Raw genomic sequence first — 25,609 nt, forward strand, 5'->3', positions numbered from 1 at the left:
CCTTCCTTCCTTCTTTTTTTTTTAAATCTTAGCTTTTAAAATTGAAGCTAAGAATTTCATTCAGCCATTTGGTGTCAGGTGCCGAATGCTGTCACACTACCAGGTATTCAGTAACTGCAACACAATTAAGTTAGGGCAGCTGAGACAGTCTATTTCTAGCTTATAAAGAAAAGCAAATTGTTTTTAACCCAATATGAAAGCCAAGAAAACTAGTAAGGGGAGTAAATTAAAGTTGACAGTAAATTATTCAACAAGACACAAACTAATGTCACCAGACTGGTTTTCGGGCTAAATTCCTGTGTGTAAATGTTGAATGGGTGGGGTAAATGGTGAAGGGGGTTAGATGGTGAATGGGGGGGTTAGATGGTGGGGTCAGTGAATAGGTAGGGTAAGTGGGTGGGGTAAACGGGATGGATAAATGGTGAATGGGTGGGGTGAAACATCCAAGTGATTTTCTAGTTTGGGTCCCTGTGCTCATCCGTGCTTTGTCAAGTCCCCCCTTGTGCCTCCCAGGGATCTCCAGCCCCCTTCCCTCAACGGAAAGTGGAATCTGTCCATGTTATCCTCGGCACAGGACAGGCCACTGCAGGAGGGATCAGAGGTGAGATGAGGAAGGGGCCAGCTCTTTCCCTCCTCCTTGTTCCTTCTTTGGGTTCTAGCTCTTCTGGGCTGGGGCGAGGAAGGGACGTGTGAAAAAGCAGTGTCTCTTACCTAATTGGTGCCATTGTAGTCCCCCTTCGGCTTCCCTGCCTCCTTGGCTATAATGCCAGGTGGTCATCAGGGCCCAGTGAGTAACAGGCGTACAAAAATTTGCTCTCAAGTTGTGTGTGTGTGTGAGTTCTTTGAGGGGCCTTGTTGGAAGAAAGGGACCTTCCCAGTGCCCCAGGCCCTAACATTAGTTCACCCTCTTCCCATGATCCCCTACTGTCCAACACCCCATCCCCTGCTGCTGCCCGTATCCTTTGCCAAATGACAGACCTCTTAGCTCCGGCCATTCTCGGGATGGCCTTAAGCCCCACAACCTCCCATCATTCACCTGGCCCGTGGAAATCCTGGCATTCTTTGCCAGGAAATGATAATACATGGTTCCTTGGCCGTATCTGGCTCCTCACTCTGCCATTTTCTTTGACTTCCTTTCTCCTGTGTTTAGATAGGCACAGGCACCAGTGGCTTTAGCAGATGTCCAGTCCAGAGCGGAGGCCTGTCTCCCTCTTTGGCCAGCACCCACAATCTCTATAAATGATTTTTCTAGAGTGGAGGTCAGCACACGTTTTCTGTAAAGGGCCAGATAATAAACATTTTCAGCTTTGCGAGGCATATAGTCTCTGTTTTGACTATTCAGTTCTGCCATTGTAGTGAGACAGCAGCCATGGAAAATATGGAAACCAGTGAGCGTGGTTGTGTTCCAACTGAACTTTATTCAGGACAATAGATCACAGGCTGCATTGCACCCACAAGCTATATAGCCTGCCGACTTCTGTCTCAGAGAATCCCCCATTTCATTTGACACAGGAGCTGGGGCAAGCAAGCATCCTATGGAGACGAGAGGAAAAGTCCAGGTCTCTGTACCAAATGGTGGACTCAGGACCCAGATGCTTCTTTTTTCTCTCCTGTCTTCATCCTCCCCTGTGGTGCTCACCCTGAGATTTCTGCTTATATTGACCGCAGAAGAGTGTGGCAGGGGGAGCTTCAGTGAGAGCAGCAGAACGGATTGGGATATCTCTCCTACCACTTGCAACTCCCGAGAATGTAGGGAGTCGAGTCTTCTCTGTCTCAGTTTGAGACCTGAGTCCTGAGGGTAGGAAAAGCCCCTCACTTGACCTCCTGTGACACAACTTATCACCGTGTTTTATGCTGTGGGTCAGTGATTGGAAGAGTGGATGTGATTCAGAACCAGAGAAATCCAGCTGTAGCTCAAGGACGGTGCTCATTGACTGTGTCCTAATCTCAGTCTATCACAATCGTGACAAAATTCTAATACTTTCCACTAGAGCACATTGTAGTGTTGCCCAAAATGTTGATTTTTTTTTTTAATGTAGTCGATGTTCTTTTTGCTTTATTATGATAAAGAGTCTTTCTTTTGTGAGGCATTGAAAGAGCAAATCTCACAAAAAACAAACTGGTATGTGGAAATGAGTTTCAGGATATGTCATAAGATCCAGGTTCTTCATCTGACTTTATTTTGTGGGATGACATCAAAGGGTGACAGTTTTAACATTCTGCCATCTCTGCATTTGTCTTGTTTTGTATATATTTTTTACTTTTTTTAAACATTTATTTATTTAGGGGTGCCTGGGTGGCTCAGTAGGTTGAGTGTCCGACTTCGGCTCAGGTCATGATATCACAGTTCGTGGGTTCGAGCCCCGCATCAGGCTCTGTGCTGACCGCTTGCTCAGAGCCTGGGGCCTGCTTCAGATTCTGTGTCTCCTACTCACTCTGCCCCTCCCCTGTTCATGCTTTGTCTCACTCTGTTTCTCAAAAATAAATGTAAAAAAAAAAAAAAATTTAAACATTTATTTATTTATTGAGAGGCAAAGAGAGACAGAGTGCGAGTGGGGGAGGGGCAGAGAGAGAAGGAGAGGTAGACTCTGAAACAGGCCCAGAGCCCGTCGCAGGGCTTGAACTCATGAACTGTGAGATCGTGACCCGAGCAGAAGTTAGACGCTTAACCGACTGAGCCACCCAGTCACCCCTCGTTTTATATACTTTAATAATTGCTTTCAGGATGCAGGTACCTCTTGGACACATGGCTTTTCTCCCAGCTAAATGAATAAATAGTAATTCCCTGCCCCTTGCATTCAGATGAGACATTCTGAACTATTCTCAAGTGGGCTTGGGCTTTGAGTCATTTGACCAATGAAAACTGGTTTTAATGTAGACCACTTCTCACTGTGTTTGCAGTCCCAAACATGCCAAGTAAGTGACTCAGGAATTAGAGTAGGGGACAGGTGGGGTCAGAAGGAGGGAAAGTCATGAGAAACGACAAAGAGATTAGAACACCTGGGCATCTGTATTGGCTCAATTTTCTATTCGTTTTAATTATTGGAATTCTGCACAAGGTTTTGTTTAAAAGTGGAGATAATGTACCTTTTTAAGTGTTTACAAACTATGCTTCTAATGCTTTTGTTTTCGTTGACCTGGTTTCCCCCCCTCCCCCCCAGTAATCAGCATTGTGTACACATTCCAAAATTTACCCCCCTAGGCAATGACTGAGCTGCATCTCATAAATTTTGATATGCTATGTTCTCATTTTTATTCCATTCCAAAATTTTTCTAATTCCGTCGTTGGCCCATGTCTGGTAAGAAGTTTTTGTTTAATTTCTAAATATTTAGATTTTTCAGATATATTTTTTTTTAATGTTTATTTATATTTTAGGGACGGGGGGCTTCAGAGAAAGAGGGAGACAGAGAATCCCATGCAGGCTCAGTGCTGTTAGCACAGAACCTGAGGCAGGGCTTGAACTCACAAACTGTGAGATCATGACCTGAGCTGAAATCAAGAGTCAGACGCTTAACCAACTGTGCCACCCAGGTGCCCTGATATGTTTTGTCCTGCCTTCTAACTCAATTCTCTTATGATTCCAGAACATATTCTATAGGATATCAATCCTTATAAATATGTTGAAAATTTTTATGACTCAACACATTATTTATATTGATGTATGTTTCGTGTGCACTTGAGAAGAATATGTATTCTGCTTCTGTTGGGTTTAGTGTTGCATAAATCTCAATTAGGTCAAGATGATTGATAGAATTGTTTATATTTCCTATATCCTTGCTGATTTCGGTCCACTTATTCTCCTAATTACTGAGAATGGAGTTTTTAAATTTGTAACTATTGTGAAATTCTTGATTTCTTTTTTCTGTCAGTTTTTGTCTCATGTATTTTGAAACTGTCTTGCTATGCACGTTACACACTTAGAATTGTTATGTCTTCTTGATTAATTGACACTTTATCTCTATAAAATATCCCTCTTTATTTTTAGAAATATTTTTTGTTCCAAAATTTATTTTTCCTGATATTCATAGAGCCGCATTATCTTTCCTATGATTATAGTTTATAGGGTCTATTTTTCATCCTTTAACATTTAAAGTATATCCGTATTTATATTTAAAATGACTTTCTTTTATATAGCATATCGTTTTGTCTTGCCTCTGGATCCAGTCTGATAATCCTCCTTTTTCACTGACAAGTTAGGCCATGTATACTTAATATAATTATCAATATGCTTGCATTAAAACTTGCTTGTATTTTCTATTTTCCTATCTATTATATGTTCCTTTATTTCCCTGTTTTGCTGCTTCCTTTTGGACTCATAGAGTATTTTTCAGAGTTCCATTTATTGCCTCCATGGCTTACCTTACTTTTCCTTTCCGTAGTTTCTGTAGCTTTAATAATATGTATCTTTAAGTTCTCATAGTCTATCTCTAAATGCAGCTTACCACTTCTGTATGATGAAAGAACTTCACAGCCAGTGTACTACTTTCTTTCTGCCTGCTCTTCTTGTCATACATTTTACTTCTACGTATTTCACGATCTCCATAATACATTGTTTTATTCTGGGTTAACCAGTCATCTATCCTTCAAAGATATTTAAAACAAGAAAAAAGTCTCATATTTATCTACCTATTTATCATTTTCAATGATCTTCATTCCTTTGTGTGGACTTTCATTTCCACCTGATATCATTTTCCTTCTGCTTGAAGAACTGTCTTTAATATTCTTTGACGTGCAGGTCTGCTGGAGACAAACGCTCTCAACTTCTGTTTTGCCATAAAATGTCTATTTTTCCTCTTGGACATACAGGATATTTTTGCTTGATGTAGGGTTCTGTGTCAGCATTTTTTTTTCTTCCAGCAATTGCCATTCAATTGTTTTCTGGCTTGTTGAGTTCTTATGAGAATGCAGAAGTTATTCTTACCTTTGTTCACCTGTTGGTAATGTGCCATTTACCCTTGCTGTTTTATGATTTTCTCTTTACCACTGATTTTCACCAGTTTGGTTTTGATGTCATTATTGTAGTTTTACTTGTGATTTTTCTGCCAGGGAATTTTTAAAAAATATTTATTTATTTTTGAGAGAGAGACAGAGACAGAGACTGAGGGCAATGGGGGAAGAGGCAGAAGGAGAGGGGGACACAGAATTTGAAGCAGGCTCCAGGCTCCAAGCTAACAGCACAAAGCCCGACACAGGGCTCAAACGCACAAACCGTGAGATCATAACCTGAGCTGAAGTTGGACACTTGACAGACTGAGCCACCCAGGTGCCCCTCTGCCAGGGAATTTTTGAGTTTCTTGGGATCTATGATTATATAATTTCCATAAAATCTGAGGACATTTTAGCCATGTTTCCTTAACTGTTTTGTCTGCTATCCCTTCCTTCTTGAACTCTAATTACATGTATGTTTCACTATTTGATATTGTCCCACAAGATATGAAGATCTGCTTTTATTTTTTACTATTTCATCTTTTTCCTTTGCAGTGCAATTTGGATGGCTTCTACAGTGATGTCTTCCAGATCAGTAATCTTTCTTTCTGCAATATTTAGTTTGTTGTTAAGTGTACTAAATGATTTTTTAAAATTTCAGATATTGTATTTTTCACATCTAAATTATCCACTTAGTCCTCTGTTAGAGGTTTCATTTCTTTCCCCATAGATTCGTTTTTTTCTAAATTGTTGAATATACTTATAATATGAATTTGAATACTAGGTCCATTATTTATGACATTTCTTGGTTTGTTCCTACTGACTAATGATTATTCCAATTTTGAATTACATTTTCCTGCTTCTTGGCATGCCTGTCAATTTTTGATAGGAGTTTTGATAGGATGCGGGACATTATTAATGTTAATTTGATGAGGGCTATTGTCTTCCTTTAAAAAAGTATTGAACTTTGTTTTGGCAGAAAGTTTAATTGCTTGATCTTTCCAAGGCTTGTTTTTTTTTTTTCTTTTTTTAAATTTTTTTTTTTTAACGTTTATTTATTTTGGGGACAGAGAGAGACAGAGCACGAACAGGGGAGGGACAGAGAGAGAGGGAGACACAGAATCGGAAGCAGGCTCCAGGTTCTGAGCCATCAGCCCAGAGCCCGACGCGGGGCTCGAACTCACGAACCGTGAGATCATGACCTGAGCTGAAGTTGGACGCTTAACCAACTGAGCCACCCAGGCGCCCCTGTTTTTTTTTTTTTAACACTTGTTCTTATAATTCTAGTGTAGCCTTTGTTCCAGGAGTACATTTGTCCTACTACTGTGGTATCTGTGGATCTCTCTTCAATACTTAATTTTCCTTGATCTCTTCACTATGACTGAGTGAAAGTCATACTGTCACAACACGAGAATCCTCCACTGCCATATTCTTGACAAAATTTGGGGTGTAACAGGAGAATTTTTAGGCTGAGTGATTTGTTTTTATACTTGGACCCTTCCAGATCTCCAAATGCCCTTCTAGCCTATACTGTCATTTAAGGCTTACGTGATTTATCCTGGTCTCCTCCCAACCTTTTTATCTAAGGCAGGCTTATTTCTATATCTGCCACCCTCCGGTAAAGATGCTGTTTCAGCCCTTTGATCAGCTGTGAAGGGCTTGTTTTTCTGTTCAGTTCCATTCATCCAGAATGACCCGTGTCTAACACTCTTTGTTCACCCCACAGAGAAATATTTGGTTTTTCTGAGTTCTCTTGTGGTTATCATGAGCCGAAGATACATGATCTTCTGCGTCCTACTTGAACAGAGGTCTTCAACTTCTTTTTGTTTTGAATTTAATGATGGGTTTTAATCCCTGTCATAGCTGAAGAAATTATTGCACAAATACAAATTCATCAAAATGGAGGTCAGGCATTGCTGGCTATACTTATATCATTGTAATGTTTTTTAAAATGATTTTTATCTTATTTACCAGTTTATGTAAAGTACTTGTCTTATAACTTAATCTATGTCTCTGATATGAATCAGTTACCTTGTATGTAGACTGATCTGAACTATACGTGAGACTTACACATGTCTTTGTATGTGTATATTTCTTATCTAACATGACCATACGTACATATGCACGTGCACAAGCACACATATACACACAGGCAAAAATGTGTTTAAAATCTATTGAAACTCCTCAAATGGAAGATCCTTAAGTACGTTTTTTAAAATGCCATATCCGACGAGAGTTGTTGTAGTGGAGATGACACACACATTTTCAGCTATAAAATTACACAGCGATGGAAACATTTCAAAACATCCATTTTCAAGATGTTCTTTCCATTTAACAAATTTCTTTTGAAAAGAAGCAGTTACTTTCTTTGGATAAACAAACTATTTTTTTCCCCAAGGCAGATTAAGTGTGGGTTTTTTTTTTCTTTATAAAATACTATCTGGCCTGCAGTCTCGCAACAATCTTCACATTGACGGTACTTGTATAATGCTCTCCTCAGTGTGCTCTATACATTGCTTTCACAATGGGCTTACCTAAAATAAACCTAGACCAGCCCCCACTCCATCTCCTATTTAAAAACCTCCATGGAGGCTCAGTTGGCTTCCAGATGAGCACTAAACTCCTTAGCATGCATGAAATCTTTCACAGATATTCAAGGTCATCCCAAACATTCCTAGTTATGTACCATAGCTTCCAGCCTTGTCTTTTTCCCTGGGCGGGGATCATCTTTCAGGCTTCTGTACATTTGCATACACTGTGCTCCTTTACCCAGAACACTCTTTCTTCTTTCTAAGAAGTTTCTACTCATTCCTTTAAGATCTAGTATAGAGGTCCACTTCTCCGAGGAAATTGTCCCGATTCTCATTAACAGAGCCGACTTCTTCCGCCATGGCAACCGCTCTTCCGGCTCTGTTTAGAGTTGTGCAATGCTGTGCTGTAATCATCTGTTGGCAAGACAAGTCTGTTTCCCCCGCGTGACCGTGAGCAGCCTGAGTAAGTGGTCTCACCCACCTTTGATCCTCAGCACTTAAAAAAAGGACTGGGACCAGGTAGAAACTTGACAAATGCTGTCAAATGGACAAATGGAGCAGGCCGATGACGACATACAAAGAAACTATGTCATAAGATTGTTAAATGTTTCGCTTAAATGTTCCCATTTCCTTTTATGATAGAGCCAGAAAGAAATCAAATGAGATCAGATCATCAAAGATTGGATGGCTCATTTTCCTTCCTGGATTTTTCCAGCAAGAGGAAGATCGCAAGTTCCCGTGTTAGACTGCAGCTGCTTTTGGTTTGAGTAGCTCTGTTTTCAGCAACATGTCTGATTAACTGTTAGAATTCAATAATGAACCGTGAGATGAAGTGATGACTGAGGATTAATTTAAAGAGGCAGTCTTAAGTGAGAAAGAGGTTTTGGAGAGGGGGGCAAAATTCAAAGTATTATTTATGGTCCTATCAGTGGTATAACTAGGAATAATAGATTAAAATTAGGAGAAGAACATTCTCAGAGGAAGATAAGAAAAATTCTCCAGACAGTGAGGCCTACTAGACTGTGAAATAGGCTTTCAAGTAAAGTGATGGAAACACAATCCCCGGAGACATTCTAAATAAAGGGACAATGGACTAGAAAGTACTTTGCAGAGAATTCTGCGTTGATAGCTGGAGCACAAAGGGGACAGGGGAGTGGGATGATGACCAGATGTGGCCCATAGACAGCCTGTGTGCTCTGAGGAGAGGAGGACGGGCTGAGACTCAGAGTCCTGAAAAAGGCGTGCTTAGGGGAGAAGCAGGGCACAGTCAGTAATGGCGGGAGAAACACAAGACTCAGAATTAACATTAACACGGACGGTGATTTTCAGATTAGTAGGAAAGGGCAGTTAGCACCAAACACTGACAATGGAGAAGTTTGGATGGAAAGAGTCGATTGAGATCACGGAAGAGTTTGCTGGATTAGAAGAGTTTACTCTTGGATATAATGGGTAATAGGGAGCTAGAGAGAATTCCTACACCAGAAATTGGCTCTGCACGATAGAATGGATGCGGTCGCTACAGTCTTTCTGTGGGAGAAGGCAGTGGGGACTGGGACAGGAGCCACTTGTCTCTATAAAAGCCCCGCCTCCGGCTGAGAATGAGGATTTGCTGAACATTTGTTGAGTGAAGGACAGAACGAATGGATAAGCGTTACATCATCAAAGCGCAGCTGCAAAGAAGATGCGTTTTCCAGTAGGAGCAGCACACATCAGAAGAGAGAGAAGCCAGAATTGGGGCAGTGGTCTAGAGCCCTGATAGCATATGACGCAGAGTACCGGCTTTCAAACATTTCGTCCAAGTGAAAAATACGTGTTTTGTGGTGACTCAGTCTACACATACCCACACCGGCATGCACATGCCTGTCACAAAACAACATACAAAATAATAGTAAGTATGCCGTGGTGTGAAATTACTTTTTGCATTTTATTGTATCATGATCTGCAGTGTTGGCTGGGAGATTGATTTCATGACCGGCTAATAACGGGTCACAGCCTGTAGTTTGAAAAGCACTGATCTGGAGATAAATAACCAATTAACTACGATCAGATGAAGCCCAAGAAGCAGGATACAGTCTTGAAGAACATAGCAAAGTACGGTTTTTCTTCAAGTGAGAAATTCCCAGAAGCCAACCTGGTCAGACACGGAGGTACAGTCAGTCACGTGGAGTGAGGTACTGTTGCCTCGCACGAACCGTGAAAATTGTCCATTTGAGGGGCACCTGGGTGGCTCAGTCAGTTAAGCAGTTAAGCATTTGACTGGTTCGTGGGTTTGAGCCCCACGTCCGGGCTCTGTGCTGACAGCTCAGAGCCTGGAGCCTGCTTCAGATTCTGTGTCTCCCTCTCTCTCTGCCCCTCCCCCACTCATTTCTCTCTTTCTCTCTCTCTCCAAAAATGAATAAACATTAAAAAAAATTTTTTTAAAGAATAAAATTGTCCTTTTGAACCTGCGACACTCTTTGTTGGACTTCTGTATCTTTCAGAACACTGACCTCAGGACATTTTTAGGAAATTTATTAAGGGACTCTAGGTGTGGGAATCAGTTAAATGCCCAGTGGATTGTTTTGATCGCTCAGAATAAGGCCAGCATACTGCAGGAATCTCAAAAGAAAAGCTTATTGTGTTTTCTATTTTTGGCAGAAAATATATTGTGAGCCTTCTATTCTGAGACAGAGTTGGACTGAATTCGAGCATTAGACATTAATCACACCACGTTTTCATATTCCGGAGGTTTTTTTTCTCCGTGACCATCTCCTCTTACAATCTTTTGCAATTCCTTGTAGTCCAAATCTCCTGGCTAAATATGTTTCTAAATTGTTCTAGCTTTCTGTTGCTCTCCCCACCGGCAGACACGTAGAAAGCTATTTTGCTGTCTTAGCTTCCTAATGGGCCTGTTGATGTAATTCTCCCTTCATTTCTTAATAGGTTTAGAATGCTCCTCCCTGGTATTCATTTCTCTCCTGACACAACAGCAAAAGGGTATCTTACTTCCCTTTATCCCTCTGGCTGACAATAATATCTTCTTTCTCTTTCTTGTCCTTAATTGATGTTGTTTAGACTCATAGAGATCCTTTATCCCTCTTCCTTCCTGGTGTTTTTTTAAGAAACCACCTATGTTCACACCTCATTTGTCTCTGGGCATTCCCTTGTGAAGCTTTCCTGGCAGTCGCTCTGTCCTTTGGAAGCTCTTTTTCCATCTTGGCGCCCCCTCTGGGTCTTAATTATGTGTTTCCGAAAGTTCTGCTTTCCTAGAGACACGTGGAGGATGGTGCACTAGGGTTTCCATGAATGGATGCACTAGGAGAAAAGACCTTTATGATCCACTGTGTTTGTATTTTAAAAAGAGAAAAACAAAATAATTGTACAAGTCTTGGGAAACGGTATTGGTTTGCTTTCCAGGCTCAGTGGAGACAGATTATCATTTACCATCTATCTTTATGAAGCAGATAATGATCATGTTGGATGTTTGTGTGGTAGAGCTGAAAGAGTAGGGGGTTTAGAGGGGATACGCTTGCGTTTTAATACTGGGTCTGCGTTTAATACTGGGTTTAATACTCATTTGTTTGTGGCATTGGGCTGGCTATTTAAGAGGCTAACGGATTAAGTGAGATAAGGTATCCTAAGTGCCTAGCACAATGGTTCTCAAACTTCGATGTGTATCTTAATCGCCTAGAAATTAATGAAGAATGCAGAAGCCCACATGCATTGAGGTAGGATAAGATTCTTTGTATTTTTACCGAGACTCTCGTGTGATTCTCCTACACCCGAGCTTGAGAAACACTGGTCTAACATACTGCAGGCTTTCGATCTCTATTGCCCTATTTCACCCTCAGAATCATTGAAAAGTGATCTTAAGCATTTTAAAGGGAATTCATTTTGACTTAAACCTGCGTTTCAAAGGCCAGAGATTTGGAGAGGAAAGGTATTATATGAAGATAGATCTATTTTATATCTCCAATCTGTAACCCTAGAACCGAGTTTTGGCCAGATCATTCAGCTAAGGTTTCAATGCCTGAACGGTAATTGTTATCTCATACATGTTGATAGGAAAGTACCCTCTAGAAATATGTAGCCTTATACATCGCAGATGTAACAGAAGAGAGGAACTGAAACCGCATAGTTGTAAGTGATAAGCATAATAGGATTTAAAGTAGACTGTGATTAATTAATGATGTATATTGGAAACCCTAGGGCAACCACTGAAAAATATTTAAAAGAGGCATATAAAGCAAAGCAAAATGGAACAAAATGGTTACACAGAAAGATGAAAAGAGGAACAAAAGAACAGATAAAGAAAAGATATGAAGATAGTAGATTACCAATTTTCAAAACACAACTTTTTCATTTACTCTGGCTTTTCTGTTTTCACTTATGGATTTCTGACCTTGTTATTCTTTTCTTCCTTTTGTTTTCTTTGAGTTAAATTCTCTTCTTTTTCTAGTTTCTAAGCTTGAGGCTTCAATCATTGATTATAGACCTTTTTCTACTTTTTTAAAATGAGCATCATCACGGCTGTAAATTTCCCCGGAAGTTCTTCTAACGCCACACCCCGTAAATTGGATGTATTGTGTTTTCAGTCTCTTTCATTTCAAATATTTTTAAATTTCCATTGTGACTTCCTTTTTGGCCATGAAAAGCGTGTCGTTTAATTCGGTTTCTCTCGTATATTCTTTCAACTGGACACAGACCAATGAAAACTGTCTTCAGAAACACTTACTGTTTTCAGTGGCTTTGTTTTAAAATCATGGAGGCTCAAATGACTTATGAGGATTTTTGGTTTGTTCGCTTTTATTTTTCCTCTGTATTATCTATTCTCTGAATAATGGCCTCACTGAATTGTTAAAAATGTAAATATAGAGGTAGAACAGAGGCGAAAGAATATTTGTTAAATGAATACACAAATGAATGAATGAATCATTTTGGTTCCTAAAACTTTTCAGTGACTTTGCTGCACTTAAAATAAAATCTACGCTTTTTCTTAGGGCCTGTGAGTTTTTGCAAAATCTATCCTTTTCTTAGATCATCTGTTCCCCTCCCCTTTCCAGCATCATCTTACTCCCTCTGCTTTGTTCATGTCTCTTGTGAAGGGTTTCCTGTCGTGGCACAAACAGATCCATACTCTGTGTAAGACACATGGGGTAAACAGAGTGTATTTATTTACCCTGGCCTAGACCTATCCCCCAGCTCTTCACATAGATACAGCATCTTAATAGTTCAACTTAAATGGAACCTCCTCAGAGAGGCCAACCACAGCCATGTCATCCAAAGTACCTTCCCCATTAATTCTATATCATATATGTTGATTTCTCCCTTAATGATGACCAATAAAAGACAATAATCCTTTTATTTTGCATGTTTACCTGTTTATCCTGTTTCCCTGTACTAAAATGTAAGCTCCAGAGAACATGGGCCATGTCTGCCTTGTCATGGATGATAAAGTTGGAAATTATGCTGAGGAAGAGTTATTATTTTTCTTCTTACTTTTTATCATGAAAATTTCAAGCATACATGAAAATGGAGAACAGTACAGTTAACCTCCATACCTATCGCCCAGGGTCAACGTAATTGACATGTGGTCAACCTTGTTTTGTCAATACCACCTTCCCTTTCCCCTAACTGGATAATTTTAAGGCACGTTCCAAACACTGTATCATTCCATCCATAAACACATCACAATATATCCCTAGAAATAAGAACACTTTTTAAACATAACCATAACACCATGGCCACACCTAAAAAATTAACAAAACTTTCTTAATATAATGTAATATTGAGTGAAAGTTCAAATCTTTCTCAATCAAGACTTGGTTTGTTCAGATGAAGATCCAAGCCCACCATTGCGTTGGGGTAATACGTAAATGCTTCTCCTCTGTCTCGTGTTTTAATTGCAGTTCATTTGTCAAAGAAACTGCTCATTGATTTTATGGATGGTTCTACATACCGGCCTTGGATGGCTGCATCTTTTTTTTATTCCAGGTACTTTTAAAAACTGAGATATAATTCCTGGATCACAGAATACACCCTTTAAAGTGTATAGCTAAGTGAGTTTTAGCATATCTGCAAAGTTGTGCAACCAACTTTGCACAACTCTGCAACCAATAATTGCAGAATATTTTAAAAAATTTTTTACGTTTATTTACTTTTGAGAGAGAGAGAGAGAGAACAAGTAGGGTAGGGGCAGAGAGAGAGGGAGACAGAGGATCTGAAGCAGGCTCTGCACTGTCAGTGCAGAGTCCAATATGGGGATCAAACCCACAGCAGGGAATCATGACCTGAGCCGAAGTCAGACAGACGCTTAGCCGACTGAGCCATCGAGGCACCCAGCAATTCATTCCTCATAATGGCTGAATAATATTTCATTGTATGGATATACCACATGTTTTTACTCATTAATCAATTGATGGACATTTGAGTTGTTTCCATTTGTTAGCTGCGACGAATAATGCTGCTATGAATGCACAGGTACAGGTATGTGTATGGATGTGTTTTCATTTCTCCAGGGTATATAACTAGGAATGGAATTGCTAGGTCATATGATATTTCTGTGGTTAACTTTTTTTTTTTTTTTGGTAGAGAGTATGAGCAGGGGAGGGGGGGAGAGAGAAAGAGAGAGAGAGAGAGAGAGAGAATCTTAGGCAGGAAACAGCCTCCATGCTTGGCATGGCCTCAATATGGGCCTCAATCCCAGGACCCTGGGATCATGACAATAGCCTAAATCAAGAGTTGGACACTCAACTCTTGTTGAGCCACCCAGGCACCCCTGTATTTAACTTTTTGGAACTGTCAAACTGTTTCTAAAGTGGCTGCAACATTTTATTATCCCACCAGCAGTTTATGATAGATCCAATGCCTTCACATCCTCATTAACATTTGTTATTGTCCATCCTTTTAATTATAGTCATCCTAGTGGGTATGAAGTGGTGTATCATTGTCATTTTGATTTGCATTTTCTTAGTCGCTAATAACATTAGGAATATTTTCATGTCCTTATTGACCATTGGTATATCTTCTTTGGCGAAATATCCATTCAAATCCTTTGCCTATTTTTAAATTGGGTTGGTTGTCTTTTTGTTGTTGAATTGTAACTGTTTATATGATATATAAGTTCCCTTATGAAATGTGTGATTTGCAAATTTCTGTACTCTCTCTATTGGTTGGCTGTTCACTTTCTTAATGATATCCTTCGAAGTGTGAAAGTTTTAATTTTGATAAGTACAACCTATCCATTGTTTTTCTTTTGTAACTTATGACTTTGGTGTCATATTTATGAAACTGTTACCCAGTCCAATATCATGAAAATCCTTATGGTTTCTTCTAAGGGTTTTTTTTTTTTTTTAACCTTTTTTTAAAAATTTTTATTATTTTTGAGACAGAGAGAGACAAAGCATGAACGGGGGAGGGGCAGAGAGAGAGGGAGACACAGAATCGGAAGCAGGCTCCAGGCTCTGAGCCATCAGCCCAGAGCCCGACGCGGGGCTCGAACTCACGGACCGCGAGATCGTGACCTGAGCTGAAGTCGGACGCTTAACCGACTGAGCCACCCAGGCGCCCCTCTTCTAAGGGTTTTATAGTTGTGGCTCCTTCCATTTGTGACTATGATCCATTTTGAGCTTTTTGTATGTGTGTATGGTATAAAGAAGACACACAGCTTCTTTCTTTTACATGTGAATATCCAGTTGTCTCAGCACTGTTTGTTGAAAAGATTGGTTTTTTTCCCCATTGACTTATCTTGGCACCATTTTTAAAAATCAATTGACCATCAGTATAAGTTTTTCTTTCTGGATTCTAAGTTCTACTCCATTGATCTATATGTCTGTCCTTTTGTCATTAACATATCTTAGCTGTAGCTTTGTAGTAACTTTGAAATTGGAAAACGTGGGAGCACCTGGGTGGTTCAGTCAGTTCAGCGTCCAATTTCGGCTCAGGTCATGATCTCACGACCCATGAATGAGCCCTGCGTTGGGCTCTGTGCTGACAGTGCGGAGCGTGCCTGGGATTCTCTCTCTCCTTCTCTCTCTGCCCCTCCCCCCCCAAAATAAATAAATAAACTTAAAAAAATAAGATAGGACTAGCACCTTATCAAAAAAAAAAAAGAAAGAAAGAAAGAAATTGGGAAATGAGGATCCTCTGATTTTTTTCTTCTTTTTCAAGAGTCCTTTAAAACTATTCTGGGTGCCTCCTATTTCCATATGAAATTTAGACTCATCTTGTCAATTTCTGCAAACAAGTCATATTATTTCAAGTTTATGTGCCATTCCCCCCCCAAAAAAAAAAAATTCTACTGCTTTCATAGAGGAGCAGATTTTCAGATGTCCCGCTTATCCATTCCTACCTACATCATGCCCCCAAATTGACTTCTGTATGTCACAGCTGGAAGTAACTCCAGAATTTCATCCGGTCTACCTCTATAACTTTATAGGAATACGGCTGAGAAATAGATGTAACTTCTTTCTTCTGAATTTAAAAGTTTTCAACATTTTCTCAACTTAGAAGTCCTTAACAGCGGGGGCTTTTTTCTCGCTCACTGTTTACCCATAGATCCTAGTACTGGGTCTGGCACATGTCACATGTGCAGAATAAAGAATGTTGACATGGCTATTTGTCCATAGATTAGTGCACTGGTAGCCTGTGCTATGCAGTTTGTAATTCAGTTGGGAGAAGAGAGGGTCCCTAGGGCCAACGCTGGGCTGTGCCTGGGGTTATATTCTGTTGGATACCAGAAAATTGTCAGCTATGTGTGGAAATATTACAGACTTTTCAGTTTAGATATGAAATGTTTTTATAATTTTGGAAGGCCTCAGCTTGTACCTAGGTTAGTATAGATTTAGCTCAATTTCTCAATCTTTGAGCTGCCCATCTATAATAATCACTTTATAATAATCACTTCAGGGACGCCTGGGTGGCTCAGGTGGTTGAGCGTCCGACTTCGGCTCGGGTCACAATCTCACAGTTCGTGGGCTGGAGCCCCGCGTCAGGCTTTGTGCTGATGGCTCAGAGCCTGGAACCTGCTTCGGATTCTGCGTCTTCCTCTCTCCCTGCCCCTCCCCTGCTCGTGCTGTGTCTCTCTGTCTCTCTAAAATGAATAAACGCTAAAAAAATTACAGTAATCATTTACATGATAAGATTGAGAACTTTTACAAGCCTGAAATACATTCTGAAATACATTTTTAGAAATAATAGCGGGAAGCGCCTGAGTGGTTCAGTCGATTAAGCGCCAGACTCTTGATGTTGGGTTGGCTCAGGTCACGGTCTCACATGCGATTGAGCCCTGCGTCAGGCTCCCTGTTGACGATGCAGTGCAGAGCCTGCCTGGGATTCTCTCTCTCTCCCTCTCTCTGCCCCTCCCCTGCTCGCTCTCTCTCTCTCTCAAAAAAAATAAATGAAACGGTAAAAAATCATAATGGGAAGCTAATTCTTTCGGGATAATTCTTTGATAACTGTTAAGCCATTCACTTGTTTATTCATTTATTTATTTAACAGATATGTATTGAATACTTAATCATTGAATACGAGGCATTATGCTAAGTACCGGGGACACAATGTGACAAAGACAAGCATGGTCTCCTCCCCTCTTAGGAAATAAACAGCAGCTTAAATCCAAGCAGCAAATGAAAATGGAATCCCCAGAGGACCTTATCCACCACCATTCTGGAAACAGATACATACTGCTGGGCCATCACTAGAATATCTTCTGGCATACAGCACGTTCTTGTGAGAGGCAGAAAACCTTTCCAAATAATTCTCCTATGCTCTGCTTCTATTTCTTGGCCACTTGGTATCATCTCATTTCTCCAAGAATTCTGGTGTGGATTCTCCATCCTTCTCTAGACTCTTTCCATTCTGTCCCTCTTTTCCACTTCTTTTGTTCTTTCTCACTCCCTGCAAGAAAAGTGTGCTGACTTGTGTCTTCATTGAAGTGGTTTGTCTCTTAAATGCAGAGGACAGGGTATGATGGAGGAAGATACGAAAAGCACCACCAACGGGATGATACCATTCGGAGACTCCAGGACTTGCCTTACTTGTCGATGCCTGAAATTTCATAATTAGAGATTCTTGTCTCCAAAAGGTGTAGATTCTGGCTACAATATAAATATCCCTGGGGAGATAATTGTTTTTTGAGTCTTATAGGTGATTTCTGTATGGCGTTTATTTAAACCTTTTCTGAGAACAGGTTTTGGTTGGAAAGATGGAAAAAACATGAGCAGTAGATAACCAAAATTATTAGCAGGAGAGGGCGAGATGGGAGGTTGAAGATGCCACTGTTACAAAAGAGAAAGAAGTCATCTCTTCAAGATGATCTCAACTTACTGTATTTCAAAACCATATCACTAAGTTCTCTTAAAAGGCTCTCTGAAACATGACATCAACAGTTCAAATTAGCTTTGTGGTAAGTACTCAAATTCCACCGACTATAACCCTGGGGATAGAATGACACGGGTTACATGAAAAAATCTGGAACCCCTCATCCATATTCAATATCTCTGATGTGTTCCTTCCTGCAAGCCCCTCCCCATTCCAGTCTTGGGGTTGAGAATTCCTGACATTCGGAGTACAGAGCATCGAAGTCAGTGGACTCAACGTCAAGATTAAAGAAAAACATAAAAAAGGATTTTGGAATGCTCAAAGTAGCAGTGAAATTTAGAGACAGGTCACTCGCTAAAATATGACATCCCCAGTGTGCACTCTGCCTGCCTTATACGCACGGCCGGGGGGAGGGGGGGGTTCTGTACGAATATTCCCACAAATATCCCACGAATATGTCCTCAAGAGCACAGCCCAGGTTGTGATATTAATTATTCTCTGGCTTCAGTAGGCCTGTTTGGATCATTTTTTCAATTTTAACTGATTGATTTTAATGACAGATTTTATAATCATATTAAACAATGAGTCTTTTAACATGAAAGAAATGCCTTACGTGAACCCGGCGTTTAAATGAATAGCAGTTGTGTGAAATTGTGTGCGATGCCATCCGATATAAAATACGTGGACATAACAATTACAGGCCATCTGTTAAACTGGCATCTTGCTTGTACAGGAATGAAATTTCAATTAAGTTTTATTATCAGGAAGTGTAAATGACAGATCCCATACGAAAGGCCATAGCCAGTAAACTGTCTAAATAAAGAGTGAGATGTCATACAGTTAATGAGTTGCATCAGGTTCCCTGATTACATACTTTGTAAATAATGTGTTGTCGTTCACCAGCTCTTGGAAACGCGTGTTGCTGGTGAGCGTGGCGGTTGTTTTTTAAGTGATGCCCATATGGGAGGTAAATTGAAACAGTTGTGCGACACGGTCCGGAGTCGTCTGGTTAATGTTGATCCACCACTTGAGCTGGAGAGACTGAAGTTAAATCACACGTGAGATAAAAAAAGGACGATTAGAAAGGGGAGAAGCGAAAATCCTATCTCGAACGTGTCTAAGAAATGGTGATTTGCTGGAAGCCACGCATCCATGGCCTGAAAACCATTCACAACCCGAAGGAACGGATGTCAGGATCCCACCGTGGTTCAGTGTGGTTTCGCATCATCCCAGGAGGGAGAGATTCTAACACTGTCAGCAAGTGTAGGGACAAGGGTCTGGGTTATCGACAGCAGAACAAGTTGGCTTATAGCTTTTAGCGGTGAAATATGTCTCATAACTCATCAACCAGGGTCCTTGTTTTCTTACCTGTCATCAACATAATATCTATTATTGCTGTGATAGGAAAATAAATAAATAAATAAATAAATCATACCCAAATTCTACATGTTCAAGTTGTAACTTGGAGAGTTGTCAAAAAGAAGTCAAATTTTCGTTCCCGTAAAGCAGCTAAAAATAACCTCAAGCTATTTCTCTCCAGTGCGCTTCTACAAACATATAATTAAGTAGAGCTCAGATTCATCATCGAAGGCATCAGCCACAGCTGCGGACCCTTGGAAAGTTATTCAGCATCTTCCAGCACTTTTGCTGAGTAATGTCTGGGTGAGGCAGCAGCCAGAATCCAGCCCTGGACAGGATTTGCCAGAGGCATTTGCAGGCTGGGTGACCTATCTCCTCTGGGCCCGGATACTTCCGCATTTCAAGGTTACTGAATGGATATCACATGCCAGAAAGTGAATTCTTCGGTGACCTTTACTGTTAATTCAGCTCTTCTGGCTTTCAATGGAGAGTGGATGGATTCCTGTTGGGTGTTGTTTTTTTTGGTTTTTTGTTGGTTTTTTGGGGGGGTTTTTTGGTATTAACTTTTGAAAAAGAATGGGCAGATGACAGGAACAAAATAAATGAGCTTTTACTTGGATTCAGCCTGTTTAATTCCACCTGTATTTTGGAGGTGGGGTAGAAAAAGGAATCTGCTGTATACCTAGTCCTGGGGTTGGGGGGGGCACCAGAATAGCAAGCAGGTATCAGGACTGCCGATGAGTTTTGACTTAAATTTTAAGAATTTTTTTTTTTATGGGGATGTAATTTACAAACAGTGAAATACACAGATCTTAAGTCTATAGTTCCACCATTTTTGGCAAAAACATATACTCATGTAATTCACATCCCTATCAGTATGTAGAATGTTTCCATCATACCATAAAATTTTCTTGTGTCCTTTCCCAATCAATCACTATGCTCCCTGCTCCCAACCACTGAACTGATTTTTATCACTACAGATTCTTTTTTTCCTATTGAAGAACGTTGTATAAATGGAATCATACATTATGTACTCTTTAGTGTATAGCTCTTTTCACGAGGAAGCCTTTTCTTCTGTGAAAGAGGTTTTACAGGGGCGCCTGGGTGGCTCAGTCGGTTAAGTGTCCCACTTCGGCTCAGGTCATGGCCTCACAGTTTGTGAGTTCGAGCCCCATGTTGGGCTCTGCTGTCAGTACAGAACCCACTGAGGATCCTCTGCCCCCCCCGCCCCTCCCCCGCTTGAGCTCTTCCTTTCCCCCTCTCTCTCTCTCAAAACTAAACATTTTTTAAAAAGAGGTTTGAGAGATTAATCCATATTGCATGTAGTAAAAGCTATTTCTATTGCATGTAGTAAATCTATTTCTATTAATGGGCTTTTGCTTTGTTTCTAGTTTGGAGCTATTACAAATAAAGCTGCTATAAACATTCTTGCATGAAATGTTGGAGGACATTTTATTTCTCTTGGATTAATATCTAGGATTCACATTCGCCCCCTTAGAGAATGTAGGTAACTTTCCAGAATCACACATCGAATCAGTACTGGGAATCAAACCCAGATGCATGAGACTCCGAAGCCTGTGATCTTAGCCAATATAGCGACGTAAAACTTCTTAGCATAGAGTTCTGCTTCTGGATGGCAGCATGAGGGGCTCTGTGGGCACCCTCCCCAGTGCAACAAGCAAAACTAGTGAAAACTATTTTAAAAATCCAGCCATTTAGGGGTGCCTGGGTGGCTCCGTTGATCAAGCATCCCACTTGGGCTCAGGCCATGATCTCTCGTTTGGTGAGTTCGAGCCCTGCATCGGGCTCCGTGCTGATAGTGCAGAACTTGCTTGGGATTCTCTCTCCCTCTCTCTCTACCTCTCCCCGACCTGTGTGTGTGCTTTCTGTCTCTCTCTCAAAATAAGAGAAAGAAAGAAAGAAAAGAAAGAAAGAAAGATCCAGCCATTTAAAGTCTTTGAAAGTTTTCCCAAGGGAATACAGCAAATGAAGAAACATTTATTCAAGAAAGTCTACTAAAACTCAGCAAGAACAGCAAGAATCTGTGATGTGTGTGTGTGTGTGTGTGTGTGTGTGTGTGTGTGTTAATTTATTTTCAGAGAGAGAGAAAGAGCAGGGAAGGGGAAGAGAGAGAAGGAGAGAGAGAATCCCAAGCAGTCTCTACACTGTCAACACACAGTCCAATGTGGGGCTTGATCCCGTGAACCATGAGATTATGACCTGAGCCAAAATCAAGAGTCAGATGCTTAAACAACTGAGCCACCCAGGTGCTCCAAGGATCTGTGATGTTTGAACAATGACCCACCTTTACCTCTCCCCCATGCCCTACTCAGCTCAGTTAGATAGAACTTCTGCTTCATGTAGGTTGTGGCCAAAAAGGCAGGCCTCCCTCTCTCCTCACAAGGGTTATAGTATTTCACTAGGAGAAGGCTCTTAGCATTCTCCTATCATCAGACTCCAAGTTGAAGAGGCTACATTCCTGGTGAGTGTGCCCGAGAAGTTGTGGCTGCCTGGCTGCCTTCCTTCACTCAGCCGATCCCCAGGGAATGGACGCTCTACCACAGGCAGGGCAAGCTAAAAATACCGAGGCCCTGATTATTTCACCCCCACAGTGATAATAAAGAGATTCTCCATCAGCAAGGCAAAGCCAAGAAGACCAGGGATATCCCCAGCCAGCATGCAGGGTAGTGACTCAGATGTTTTGTCTGCAGGGAGAAGCAATCGATAAGAAGAGAATTCCAAGTTCTCCAGAGGAACTGACTTGATCTGAGACGGGGGGAGGGGTGGGGAGGGGGGAAATTCAAATCTCAATGTCAAAAACAGCAGTTCCTTTAAGATAAACCATGAGCCAGCGAACTTATCAGAGCTAGCATGAAATATACTTTGCTTCAAGACCTTGGGATGGGTTGTCGGTCGGGGTGGGCAGAATAACCGTGATTTCACCCTTTCAAATCCTAAATTCCCCAAACAACAAAATCTGACTGCCTGTTCAATGCCTTAGCCAGGCTAGAGCACAAATCCTTCGTCAACAGGACCATGTGCAGTGGTGTGGAGGGTGCTGTCTAAAGCAAAATCAGAAATGAAAACAACAGTGCATGAGGAAATCCATCAAATGCTCTAGGGGTCTAAGTTGAAGGGATGATGTCAAGAAAGGAGCAACCCTTGGAGGGATGTCTTTGAGCATGGAGAAGGTGAATTGGAAGAAATATGATCATTTTTTTTATTATACGCTGTATGTTGGCCTGAAAATGTAAGTGTGTAATGAGAGCTGTTTCTGATTTGAATCACAGTTGTGTGGCAAAGACTGTATGTGGTATGTTGGACCTTGGCTAATTTGTTTGAAGACCCTTTAATTTTCTTAGGGAAACCAATGAAGGTTTTTAATGTTATGGCTATGGGACATTAATAGTTCTGAGGAGCTCGGCTCAAACACATTTCTGGAGAACACTAAAATTCCAAGACCAGTGGAATATAAGAAATTATTGAAAACTGGATTTTTTTTTTTACTTAATAGTATTCATTTCCAGTCTTTGCTAAGTGAATTTTCTTTCTTCCTTTTTCTTACCTTCCTCCCTCCCTTCTTTCCTTCCTTCCTTCCGTCCTTCCCCCTTCCTTCCTTTTTTTCCCTCCCTCCCTCCTTTCTTTCTTTCCTTCCCTTCTTTCCCTCCTTCCTTCTTTACCTACAACCCTCCTTCCTTCCTTCCTTTCTTCCTTCTTTCCTTCCATCCTTGCCCCTTCCTTCCTTCTTTCATTCCTCCTACCTCCCTCCTTTCCTTTTTTCCTTCCTTCCTTCCTTCCTTCCTTCCTTCCTTCCTTCCTTCCTTCCTTCCTTCCTTTCTTCCTCAAACATTTCCCCAATATTTGGTAAAGAAAAACAGAATTATGCGATAGTCAACTGCACAGAAATCCTTGAGCCTCAGAGACAGAGAAGGAGGTGTACACAGTGAGTGAGACTGGGGTCTTATGACTTGAATAACAACAGATGGGAGGGAGGACAGTTATCTCTAATTGCAGTTAGCAAGGAGACTTGAGAGGACATCTGGGTTGAGAGCAGGTTATCTCTAGGAACTTTCTTTGCTTCTCTTTAGTGCAGGCAAAAGAATGTTTCTTTCTGTACTTGAGCCTGTTAGGAGTTATGAAAGAGGCCTCTGTGAGGAGAAATACTCCATGGATTAGAGGAAGAAAGCAGTAAGCCTGGAAAACCATGAATTAATTTTGGTAAACCATGTTGAAGAGAAATACTTGTGAATGACAGAAAGAGAGTGAGAGTTCACACCAAAAAATTTGAACAGTTGTACCCAAACTGCAATGGAATTTACTGAAAAATGCTGAAAGATTGTAATTCCATACTTTTCTGCTTTTGTTCTATTGGCACAGATTTGAGGAGTTCGCCAGTATTGTCGGAAATCACTTGTAACGGCATTGGGAGAGGGTCGTTACGCTCTCTTGTGAATGTGGCGCTGTGATGCGCTGGGTCAGCGGGCTGCCCCAACACCTGGTCTGTGGCTCTACCCAGAAGTCCTCATTCTGGATGGACACCCTAACACAGGGTTTCCAAAACTGCACTGCACATTAGAGTCACCTGGGGACCTTTTACAGCTATCAATGCCTGGGGTCCACTCTACACCAATTAAATAGTATCTTTGGGGATGGGGACCAGGCATAGCTGTTTTCTCAGACCTCTCCAGGTAATTGCGATTTACAGAAAGAGCTGAGAACCGCTACCCTTGGGAGATGCGGGGCCAGCAAATGAAATTACCTGTGGAACTGTCTGTGAAGAAAGAACAGAGATGAGGCCAGTGGGAAAGGGGCCAGAAAAAAAATCAATACGAGAGAACAGGATGTGGTATGTTTTAGACAGAGTAGCCAGAGAATGCTCATCTTTTGTCCAAATGGGAAAGAGAGCTAGATCGTCACTTCTTCTGAAACCCTGAACCCCAGAGACACAGCCAAAGATCTGGGATACTGTTGGAATTCTCTGAGCACAGGGGGTCCCTAAGAAACTTCCAACCTCAATGAACAATGGGCCCTTTGGACAAAGATCTCAAGAGATTCCTTAAATCCAAAAATCTCTAACAAATCCAAAGGCAAGATGAGCTTTGAAGACCCAGGAATTCTTCACAGGGCAGCAATGTTACCAGGCAGGACAGACCATCTCCCTCCCTCCCTCCCTCCCTCCCTCCCTCCCTCTCTTCCTTCCTTCCTTCCTTCCTTCCTTCCTTCCTTCCTTCCTTCCTTCCTTCCTTCCTTTTCTTTCTGTCTTTCTGTCTTTCCTCCTTTCTTTAAGTTTACTTATTTATTTTGGGAGAGAGAGAGAGCACAAGGAGGGAAGAGGCAGAGAGAGAGAGAGAGAGAGAGAGAGAGAGAAGGATAGAGAGAGAATCCTAAGCAGGTTCCACACTGTCAGCGTGGAGCCTGATGCAGGGCTCTAACTCACAAACTGTGAGATCATGACCTGAGCTGAAATCAAAAGTCTGGCACTTAACCGACTGAGCCACCCAGGTGCCCCCAGACCATGTCCTTGCTGTAGGAAGCAATGCAGTGGGCGGTGCATCCTGCTTCAGCAAGCAAAACTTTCTGGAATAGAATAGATTCCACTGGCTACAATCTTCGAAAGGCACTTGTGAATTCAGCATGACATAGCAATTAAGGTTGCCAGATAGATCATAGGACGTCCAGGTAAATTTGAAGTTCACATAAACAATGAAAAACTTTCTTATATTGCCTTGGACATGCTTATACCAAAAATTAATGTGTTGGGGTTACCAGCAATTCAAATTTAACTGGACGTCCTCTACTTTCATTTGCTAAATCTGCTAACTCTCATTCCCAGTGACTTTATAGTAATATTTTATAAAATGCTGGCCTGGAAAGTGAGAAATGGCTGAGAAATGAAACCAGATCCACCTGGACATTGATGGACAGAGCCAGCTGAAAGCACTGTGCCGTGATGGTCTGATGGGAAAGACAGAGTGTCCTTAGGTACAGCCATCAAGGTTCAAAATCGTTTCCAAAAGAGACGCTAGTGTCTCATAATAAGACGCCATAAAAGGAAGGTACTTTGGAGTGTTGTCGTGCTAGAAGTTTCCTGGTTCATAGTCATTACGTAGGACATCTGTCAATAGGCTGCAGGCTGTGGTCCCAGGAGAAGGCCTAACAAGACAAGATCCAACTGGAGACCCAAAACTAGCAGTGGCATGGGATCCTAGATTGGAACCTAAAAGTAAGACTAGGACAGAAGCTTAATTAGTGGTCCTGGGGGACTATGACACCAGGTCAAACTGGCAGCAAGGACAGCTACATATATACAGATCTGTATTATCTGTCTACCTGTCTGTCTATCAATCTATTATCTATTGATCTAGCATCTATCAATCTATTGTGTATGTATGTATCTATTATCTATCTATCTATCTATCCATCCATCCATCCATCCATCCATCTATCTATCTATCATCTAGCATCTATCATCTCCTGAAAATATCACCTTAGC

This window comes from Neofelis nebulosa, chromosome 13 (genome assembly GCF_028018385.1).
Source record: "Neofelis nebulosa isolate mNeoNeb1 chromosome 13, mNeoNeb1.pri, whole genome shotgun sequence".
Classification (NCBI taxonomy): Eukaryota; Metazoa; Chordata; class Mammalia; order Carnivora; family Felidae; genus Neofelis; species Neofelis nebulosa.